Here is a 10,945-nt window from a genome sequence, read left to right as displayed (position 1 = left end):
GTTTGGCATTTTACATGGTCGCTGGGGATTCAAACTCATGTATGCAGAGCCAGCGTTCTCATTAAGCCCGTTCCACGGCCTGTGGCGTCGTATTTAAATATCTCCAGCCGGCACTAATAACCTCCCAGGATCCAGATCTGGCTGAGTGGAGTGGGCTGCAGGGACCTATTATTTCCCAGGAGTTCTGACTCCATGTGAACGCTCTGTGGCTCTTCCGGCTCCGGTGAAGAGGTGACATCAAAGGCTGGCTCACTCTGGCAAAGCAGAGGCCTTTGCCCTTCACCCTGGGCCAGGTGAGGCTGGAGCCCTTTATAGACGGGAAGAGTTCTGTCCACAAGGGGGCGCGCTTTCCCCGCATTGAATGGAGGGAGCTTCCCTTGTGTGTTCCACATCCCAACCATAAGGTGACACAGGAGAGTGGGGGAGGGTATGTAAAGAGACAGGGTGAAGCAGAGAAGATGAGAAAAGAGGAGGACTCTGGGGAGGACTCATCTTGCTAATGGGAGGGAAGGTGCTGTAGAGTGCAGTGTTCTCCCACCATGGTGGTGGCCATGTGAGACACTGGCAAGGGGCCTGTTCCTGAGACGTCTGATCATGCGACAGTTGCTCCCAGGCCCAGAGCTCTGGTGAAGGATACACACTGAGCCTGGGAAACCCAGGACCACTATTACCTGAGATAGGCATTTGTTTTCCCAGAACCAGGCCACATCAACCTACAAAATGAGATACAATGGGTCTCTGGGATGAGGTGAACCCTGAGTTCAAGTCCAAGCACTTCCTCTCACAGAATATGTGGTACGGAGCATCACACCTCTGACCCTCAGTTTCCCCATCTGTGAAACGGGCACACACACACACACACACACACACCAGGTGTGCTGTGAGGTTTCGAGGTGACGGTTCACCCGTGTGCGGCACTAATTTTAGAGCCTGTGTTAGAGGCTGTTGTAGGAATGCCTGATCCATCCATATTATAGCCACAGAGCAGCCTGGGGGCTCTGTTCTGTAGGCCCTGGGTGACTACATGCTTTATGAGCTTAGAAAGCTCATAAAGGCTTTCTAAGAACCCTTTCTTGGGCACGCAACCCCCTTTGGGGCTTCACACTCTGCCACTGCACTTGGCTGGCTTCCTTCCACATTTATCCAGGGTCTGGGGCATGGACAGCACTTTCCAAGGGTGTGACTTCGAGGAAGTGACTCTGTTCCTTCTTCCTCCAAGTCTGCTGTCCCTTGTGTGTCGATGGTAGGGACATACCTCTGTTGAAAAACTGTTTGGAGAACTCGAGAGCACTCTGAAGACGCAGTGGGGCTAGCCCAGTGGCTGTACCCAGGCATTCATTTCTCACTGTCCTGCCAACTGCAAATCCAAGGTCAGAATGTGTTGGAATCCCACTCCTTTCTGAGGCTAAGTACTATGCCACTTAGTGACATGTCTTCGTCCCCTTGTCTGTTGGTAGACATTCTGTGATAACCCAGCTGTGAACATATGTGCCTTCTGGACCCATCGCTAGAATAAATGGCCATTTGAGGCTTGATTCTGAGGAACCAATATACAGAGGTCGCACCGTTTTTCTTCATCCACTGTGTCTGAGGTTCCAGCTCCTCTGCATCCTCATGGCACTTGTGGCTTTATGTCCCTCTGCTTTCTTCTGTTTTAACAGTACTTGTGCTAATGGGCTGAGGGGGCGGTCCCATATCATTTGTAATAACCCAAGTTGTCTTGCTTTTGGTACCTGGACGTCCTCAGTCCAGAGGTGTTTTGATATTGTAGGGTGTATCACATGCTCCCAGTAGTCTCCCGCTGCCTGGGGCCTCTGCACTTTGCTGTCTCACTGGATCCCAGGCATGGCAGTGCCGTGGGCCAGGCTGTGAGGCCCAACTGTGCAGGTCCTGATTAGACTGCTTCAGACCCTGCCTACTTGATAGGCTGGCCCCATTTTGTCCTGGGGCCCACCTGCTGCACACATGCTCACATCCCCACTCAGAAGTGTCACTATCAGTCAAGACATGGGCCTTGTTCTGGGGCTTTGTCTCAGAGTGATAAAGAGAGACACACAGTACAGAAGGCAGAGCAGGAAACTGCAGGGACACCCAGACCTCCCACAGGCATAGCTCATGGGCATAACCCACAACCCAGCTAGCCTGGAGCATCACTCAGAAAGGTTGGCACCCCACACAGTCTTCATTCCATGCAAATGGGAGCTTTACAATCAGCATTGAGTACTAAGTGCCAGTTTATACAACCTCGGGAGGTCCTCATGCTACAGGTGAGCACAGAGAGGCTAAGTTAACTCACCACACAGCTAGAAAGAGGCAACCATCTTTGGAGAGAGAATGTGATGATCCCAGACTTAGGAAGCTTGCAGTGTGCTGGATCAAGAGAGAGAGGAGTGAGCTTCCTCCGATTTTATATGGTCCTTGCTGGCTTGTCTGTCTTCCATGGTTGCCTTGTAAAAGATAACGGAACACAGTCCAAAATGCTACCTGGAAAACTTTCGTCTATTCCAGCATGAGCTTGAGCCTCTCACAGGTAAGAAACTGAGGTCGAATGAGGCCCTGGGGTGGCATGGTGAGATCTGCTTGGCCAGTTACCTCAGCTATTTGGTGAGAGACGGTGGCTTGCTCTGGGTTCTTCGGAGAGTGGAAATATGTGACAAAATAGACACTTATGAACTCCCCAACCAGACTGAGAACTGAGAAGTTCCGGTTCCATAGCCAGCACTAGGTGCTTCTTTTCCAGCACAGGGTAGTGTCTCTAGAACAATCACTCCTACAGACGAGCTGCATTTGGAACAACACAGCTCTGCACATCTATAGGGCCTTCCTGTGCTGAGTCTGGCCTTAGATATCTTCACTTATCTAGACAACATACAGAAAGAGACACCTAGACTATGACTCACCACTGTACCCCTAAGAATTAGGGATTAGGACCTTGAGTCCCAGTACCCCTGAATGCCTAGCACTGTGGGATTCAGCTATAGGCGTCAAGGATAACATTCATGAGACAAATGGGGAACAGGGGATATACCCCAAGACTAATGAGGTTCCAGAAAATGTTTTTACAGAGGTTAAGCAAACTCCAGGTCAGCAAGGGAACTGAGGGGTCACGGAAAATGACAGGAAGCAAGGAAGAGAGATGCAGGCCTTTGGCTGGCGGACTCTGCTGCTGGATGGTGTCCCAGTTGTCCCTGTCCTAAAGAGTCCCTCTTCATGAGGTCATCATCCCATGATTCATAGAGTCACAACTCTACTGAACATCACTAGAGAGTGTCTGGGACACTGCTGAGCTAAACTTGTAGGTGCACAAGGCATATATCTAGCTGTCATGGAAGGTGGTGAGTTTATTACTTTCTGAAGTCACACTTAACATACAGGAACAAGACAGGGTCCCTCCCAAGGAGAGCTTCTGTCTTCACCCCTCCATAAAGCAAGAATACTATGTTCCTAAACAAGGATGCTAGGGCATCCCCAGGATAACAGTGCCACTTCTGTGTCACCGTGTCTAGGCTTCACACATGTTCTTCTCAGGCCACTTCTCAGCCCTGGGGTGTAGGCTGCAATTCTCTCATTTTGTGACGAGCAAACCAAGACTCTGAAGGTGAAGTTCCTGCCAGTCTTCCTTGCTGGGACCCTGACAGGTGGGCTTAGCCTCTCCCTGACTCTGCAGAGCCTTCTTCAGTGCCCAGTGTCCTGGGAGAAGTGGGAGCAGATAACACAGACAGCTGGGGCCTGGGCAGGTGACCGACTTAGAATTTGCAGAGCCTGAACTCAGCTCCCATCTTACTGTGACTCCCTCCCTTGCTGTGTATGGGAAAGCCATGGAAGAACCAGCTAGGAAGGAGTCGCCCCTTGCCTCTCCCTCAGATGGACTCGGGCACCTTGGTCAGTTACTTCTCTTCTCCATCTTGTGGAGAATTTTGTGTGATGTTGGGAAAATGCCAGGCCCAGGGTTCTGCGTACAGCTGGACACCATCAATACATACACATTTCCTTCCCTCGGACACATTGAAAGGCAAAACCAAGCCATATAACATCTTCCCTGGAGTCACCTGGGGGTCTTGCCTGCCAGATTCTAGCTCCCCCAAACCCCTAACCTATTCTCCCTTATGTCCACCTTGTACTTTGGCCCCTGGACCACCAGGTCTGCGTGTGTGGGCGGCATAGGCTGAAGGAGGCTCACAGGAGCCAGTCTCGGGGCTGGAGGGAAGATTCCTAAGGACTGATGAGGTGGAGAGAATGCTGCCCAGCAGCTGACAGGGATGGGGAGGTAGGAGAGAGCGAGGGGAGGACACTATCTCAGGCTGATGCCTTCTAGAAGGGCCAGGGTACCATCTAGGGCCATCTCTGTTGAAGCCCTTGCCAATACCAAGGTCAGTCTGCTCTCGTGGTTAAAATTAGCCTCCTGGTCATTCGCCTGGACTGCGAATGGCCTTTTCCCATGAACCTCTAGGGCTTGGGCTCTCAGAGATCCGGCTGGGCTCTGTGCCCTGTGCTCTCCAGAGAGCAGAAGGCTACATACAAGACTGTTTCAGAGGTGGCGACAGCAAGGCACAGGCATGTGCAGGTGTGTGCATAGGCTGCAGGCTGCGCATGCAACCATCCAGCCAACCCAGAGACCCCAGACAGGGAGTTACTATGGAATCCTCTTAGCTTATCGGCATCATTACCTCACTATGCTGCTTCTCACTCACCTCCCAGGTTTCCATGTGACAGCTGGTGATGTCCCTCAGCAGATTGCTGGCCCCAGTACTGCACCATAACCCCACCCCACACACCCCCACTCCCACATACCACACAGTGCTTGAATATGTACGAATATGTAAGCCAGGAACAGCAGAATGTGTCACTGGCCAGGCTCTGCCCTCTGCTGAGCTAGGTAGTGTCTGTTTCCCACTATGTCCCAGCCCATGGCACAGGAAGGGCTCCATTGTGTTTGTGCTGTATGATTGAATGGTGGGGGAGCCAATATTCTGCTCTTTTTCCACAGCCCATAGATAGTGACACATTGAATCGGAATAGCCCAGTGGAGCACGGTTCAGTCCAAGCTGGAGTGCAGGAAGAGCTGAGACAAAGAAGAATCTCCCGGCTCACAACTCTGGGCCAGACTTTTCCAGGCTCCAGCCTGCTTGCCATGTGGTCTTCTACAAGGCAGTCCCAAGTTCAGCATCCCTCTGGCAAATTCATTCTCTAAGCAGCGGCCAAACAGAGCCTGGGTGTGACATTGCCTTTGTGGTCCTTGGGACCACAGCATGCAGCCCTGTAAGGTGGCTGTGAGGATTTTCTAGGTTGTGTTTTCTCAGAGGGTGGGGGGGCGACTATGAATTAAACAGCCTAAAGCAGATGCCCTGACCATGAGTCCTGCTGGAGACTCTGAGTGACCTCTGATCAAAGTTAAAGTACATGTCATCGGGGAAGAAAATGTTTGCAGTGTCTGTATAACAAAGGATTACTGCAAAGAAAACCCAGGGTAGGGGGCTGGGGGGGCTTCCTGTTCCTAAACACCCTGGAGACAAGAAGTGATAAGAGTGGAGAAGTGCCTGGGAGAGCCCCTAACAGCCTGGAAACAGAAAAGGTGCTCGGTACACCAGCACAAGGGAAAAAGCAAACTAAACACAGGTGCATCACGTTCTGCCAGGAGACGCAAGGTGGCATCTGTGCCACCATTATACACTGCAGAGAATGCAGGAAGCTGTCATTGTCGTAAGGCTAACGGGAGTGCTCTGTGATCATACTCAGAAGCCTGTGTATTTGCGCGCGTGCACGCGCACGCGCGCGCGTGCGCACACACACACACACACACACACACACACACACACACACACACACAAAAGCAGGACTTGCAGACAGTGCTCTGATGTTCAGACATGGAAAGGCAACAGGCATGGTAAACAGCTGCTTTCTTATGAATGGGCTCTTCAATGTGTGGCAGCAGGAAGATGTGAGCCACAGGATGGGAAGCAGAAATCACACCTGCTCAGATTATCCACGTAAATTGCATCTTTGTTAGCCACAGGCTTATGTAAGTACACAGTGAAGGACCACTTGCTACCCACCCAAGAGAATCTCCTGACCTTTGGTTAGGGGGTGGATGGGCTACCTTGGGAGATAGCTCACTCCCTCTTGCTTCCCAGAGTCTTTTACCATGTGGACGCACTAATGGGTTTGGAGAAGGGAAAGGCCAGGCCTGCGGGCAATGATGGATGGGCCTGTGCAATCATCTTGCCTGGTGGCAGAGAATGGATGATGTGACCCCTACAGGGGTTGGTTCCACCCTGGAGCTCAATACCAGGCCTTGTGTAGTAACCAGGCTCCACCCCCACACCAGCCATTTCTACTGCAGTCACCCATTCTGTGTTATCTGAATTCTGCTCTTTCATTCCTCCAGGAAGGGGGAATCAGGTGGGAGGTTGGGGAAGCCCTACCACCCGCCCCAGGCAAAGGGGTGTGGTGGCTGAGGTCCTTGTGTGTGGAGGGGCCTGTTTGATGGCACCCACCAGACCTAGCGAGTCTCAAAGACAGCCTCTTTGTCCCTCTCCTTTCCTATACACCAGCCATTAAATGTGTCCTGCTGTGCACCAGCCACGAGTGAGGCAGGAACACCTTGATACATTTCTGTCAGGTAAATCCTAGAGTGCCCTTTCACAGACGAAGAAATGCTCAGAGATAGCAAGGGACTGAGTGACCAGAAAACTCGAGGCAGAGTCAGGTCCCAGGGTGCTGTGGCTATGTACACATGGGCAGACCAGGACTTCTCCTCAGGAGACAGAAGGTCCCAGTGGATCCCAGCAATGCAGGCCCTGGGTCTCCTCTTGTGCCTCTCACCCCACCAATGACTTACTCTGTCTCCCTTTCCTTGGAAGTGGGACACAGATATCATTAGCAAGTCAATCGCTGCAAATGTGAGTCTCCTGAGTGCTGAGGCAGACAGAGGAGCAGGGAGAGAGTGTTATGGGGGCAAAGCTCTGACAGGGCCTCATGGTACCCAGGTTTCTCTGAACTAAGCCAGCCACTTACCAGTTTCACTGTCCCAAACGCAAGACAAGCAAAGTAAAAATCCTTGTGGGGATAATGAAAGTGTCAGGTGTGTTCCAGCTAGCTCATGGGAACCCCGGAGTTCCCGTACCTAGAACTGAGCTCATAGTGTTGGGAACTGAGCATCTATCTCTTCATCATCACCATCACTACCATCACCATTACCTCCACTGTGGCCATAATTGTCAACCTCATCATCATCACCACCATTATCACCATCGCCTTCATCATCATCTTCTTGTCATCAGCTAATCTCTGCACCTCTGCTTCCTCGCCTTAAAAAGAAAAGGACTGAATAATCTCTCATGTCTCTTCCAACTCTACAATTCTGACAAACCCAGGTAGAGTTTCTTAGATACTTACTGTTCCTGGGAAATAGGATTTGGCAAACTGGTGTAAAAGAGTCAGTCAGAGAAAGTTATCACTCTGGGGTAAGAATTTACAAAGCTTCCAGAGACCTGTCAAAGGTGTTTGGGAGCTCCTACTCTTTGAAAGCCAGGTCCTGGTGAAGCTGCTAGCCCTTCTCCAGGCACTTTCCTGGAAAACAGAAAGATATTCAGTTTGACAGCACAGAGGCTAGAGTGTGAGTTCAAGTTCTACCCACCCCAACCTCAAGGGCTAGTGTGGCTTCTAGGAGGACCCTGTGGGGTGGCCTCTCCGAGAATTGTGCAGGGATCTAGGATTTGGAAAAAATCCCAGGTGAAAACCTGCTGAGTCCAAACAACATGATTCTCTGTCTGCAGACGTCACCTGAGTCTGAGATTTAGCTTTGTCCTCACGTAGTTTTGAAATCACAGCTCCCTCTGGGTTCTGCTGCCATTTCTGAGGGGAAGATGGTGTCCCTATTTCAGCATAGACCCTTAGCCCCCCCTACTGGAGGACTACAAGGTCCCCTGGTCACTTCTGTAGACATCCAAACTCTGGGCTTTCTAGCTGTCATCCAAATACTTTTGCACCCTGGTTTTTAGTTTGGAGACTATATTACTCCTCCTGCCTCCTGAGGCAGGGACTACCTCTCAGAAAGCCCTTACTCTGTGTTCCCCAACTGTGGGGGGACAATGATAGATGCCTGGAAAGGCTGACTTGGGGAAATCCCACTTCCATCTTCATTCTGCCAGATGCCAGTGATGACGGCTATCTCTTGCCTGGATCGGTTCCCAGAGTATCTGACAATGCAGGGACCCATTCAGTGCCCAAGAAGAGTCAGGGGGCAATGTACACATGCTCCTGAGGAGGGACATGTCACAGGCATGGATGGGTTATGGGGAGTGAGGTGCCATGAAGGGGTGGATTTATTTGAAGACCATGAATGTGGAAGGGTGGGTGTGTCATGGGAGAGGAAAATCGGGGTGTTTATTGTATGAGGAACAGGTCTAAAGGAGGGACATGTGGGTGACACAGATCTATCTTAGAGGAATGGGACTGGAGCAGAAGGGCAGCCATCTCCTTAACCCAGGGTCTCCCGCCAACACGTCTGAACATGTTTATGAAGTCTAGAGTCATAAACTCCAGGCAGCTTGGTAGAAAGGAAAGAACAAACCAAGAAGATGGATGATGGAGAGAGGCCACAGTCTACACAGCTCTGGGCTTCAGCGGCTGTGGGGACCTACTGGATCTCCTCTGGCAGTAGGGTTGGGGGAAAAGGCTGGAATGAATTTTCATATTTCAGCCATTCATCTTCCGAGCATCTCAGTCTAGGGAACACAGTCCTTTTCCACCTCACCCAGGCCTACCTAGCAGCCATTGGCTGAGGGCCTGTCTGAAGCTGGAGACCTTACACATGTCATTCTGACCTACACCCCTTTGAGAGGGCTTAGAAGAGGAAACTGAGGCAGGGAGTAGGTGTATTAACTACCAGACTTACACGACTTTTGGCTTCTGGTTTTGTATCTTTTCCTCTCCCATTCAGTTGGTAAGGTGGGCTGACAGACAGCAGGCCTTGCTCCCCAACACCACTACTGGGAGATTATTCTGCCAAGAGCTGAGTCAGCTGGGTAAGGAGGGGCTGAGGTCAGTGTGATATGAGGGTTCCAGTTGGGATTTTCCAACAGACTCTCTTAGATTCATGTGATGCCCTCAAATATTGGGCTAGATCATATGGAACTGCCATGGGCATTGGTAAAAAGAAGGCTCAGTAGCAGAGCATCGATTTTTCGTGTTTGTGGTCCTGAGCTTGATCCTGAGCTTTGACACTGCTAACAACTGAATATGTCAACCTCATTGCTTTAATCTAACTCGATTGAGATAAAGAGCCAAGAAGCCTGTGATGGACTCTTCTCTGCAGTCTGAGACATCACCAACAGAAAGGCCAGACATCTGCGCTTCTACAGGGGCTGCAGGAGATGACCTTGGCCACCTTAATGGTGCTGTGGCTTTCTTTCTGGAGTTTCCTTGCAGCTGCGACCAACCTTCCTGAAATAATGGCTGTGTCCATAGCTGCTATCATGCACCCGAATCTGGATGAGTGCTCACATGTCTGCTGTGTTCCTTAGTCTAAAGAATGGGTCTGTGAAGAGTCAGGTGATGGGTACTCTGTCCACCAACCCCAAGGATGCTCAGCCTCCCCACTTATCTCTAAAAGTTACTGTGTTAGCCAAGTGTCCTTGGCTGAAGACTTGGGTATAAAGCCCTAACAGAGATTCCTCTGGGCTTTTCCAGGGGCCAATGGAGGAAGATGTGGGCTCCTGGAAATCCTGCTTCTGAAACTTCCTGGGGGTTAGTGACTTCACGCAGGTTACTCACCCTGACTGTGCTGTGCCTCAGTTTCCTTAGCTGTCCAGTGTGGACCCTAAAAGTACCTCCTCCAGGGGAATGGAATGGTGAGTGGAAGGGTTCAGGAGATGTGAGTTAGGCTCCATTAGAGAATCAGGTGTGTGTTTTGCACCTACTGCGGAGCCAGCACTGGCCCAAGGCTTGAGGAAGATTCATGCAGTTTCCTTTTTTTCTCTCTGGCCACCCTGTGCTGGCAGCACCATGGGTGGTCCTAGGCCACTGCAGGACTGTCTCCCTGTGATAGCTCTGGGTCACTTAGGTCAACTGGGGCTGGCAGCTGTCCACTCTCCCTGCTGCTGGGAGGGTGGTGCTGGAGGCTCAGGTCTCTCATCTCTCGGGAGACTGTGTAAACTAAGCATCCATAGCTATTTGCATGAACCCAGAAGCACTCATCTGGGAGCCTCAGGCCTGTCTGCAGCATCCCAGCATGGAGGCGCTGCCTTAGGAATCGGCTCCCCTATGAATAAACCTACAGGAACCTGTGTGTGTAGTGCATTAGAGATGTTGTCTGATGCTTCCTCTCCCAAACCCCCATAAGCTTTCCTACTTATTCATGGCATTCCCCATATTCCATCCCTATGGATTCCACAGGACCACTGTGAGCCTTAGTTTCTTATTCTGTCAACAGAGAATCATACACATATCTCCTTCCTGCTTAGCCTTGAGTAGCAGTGGACATTGGGTAGCATAGTGCCTATCATAGGACCATGGAATAGAGAACACTCTGTGAATTCTGCCAATGCAGATGCCCTTTCCCAAGATGGTAAGGGATGGACCAGAAAGGCAGCCTGTAGAGCATCGGCTGGGGAAGAGAACATGGAAGCTGAAAGGCCATTTTAGAGCTGGGCTAGCCCAGTCCCATTCTTACACTTCTCTCTGCCACACCCCATCCCCCATGTGAGTGTGTGTGTGTGTGTGTGTGTGTGCACATGCACACACACACACACAAGCATGTTCAAGCATGCATACACTTGTATACATGTGCATGTGGAGACCCAAGGTTGATCTCAGGAGCCATCCTGGATTGTTTTCTAGACTGTTTAAAAGGTGGGATCACTCCATCAAGCCCGGGGCTCCCTGATGAAGCTACTTTTGCTAGCCAGAGAGCTCAGGGGATCCCATCTCTACTTCCAAGGCTGTC

Source organism: Cricetulus griseus, assembly GCF_003668045.3.
Source record: "Cricetulus griseus strain 17A/GY chromosome 1 unlocalized genomic scaffold, alternate assembly CriGri-PICRH-1.0 chr1_1, whole genome shotgun sequence".
Taxonomy (NCBI): Eukaryota; Metazoa; Chordata; class Mammalia; order Rodentia; family Cricetidae; genus Cricetulus; species Cricetulus griseus.
Note: the sequence above shows the minus strand (reverse complement) of the source record.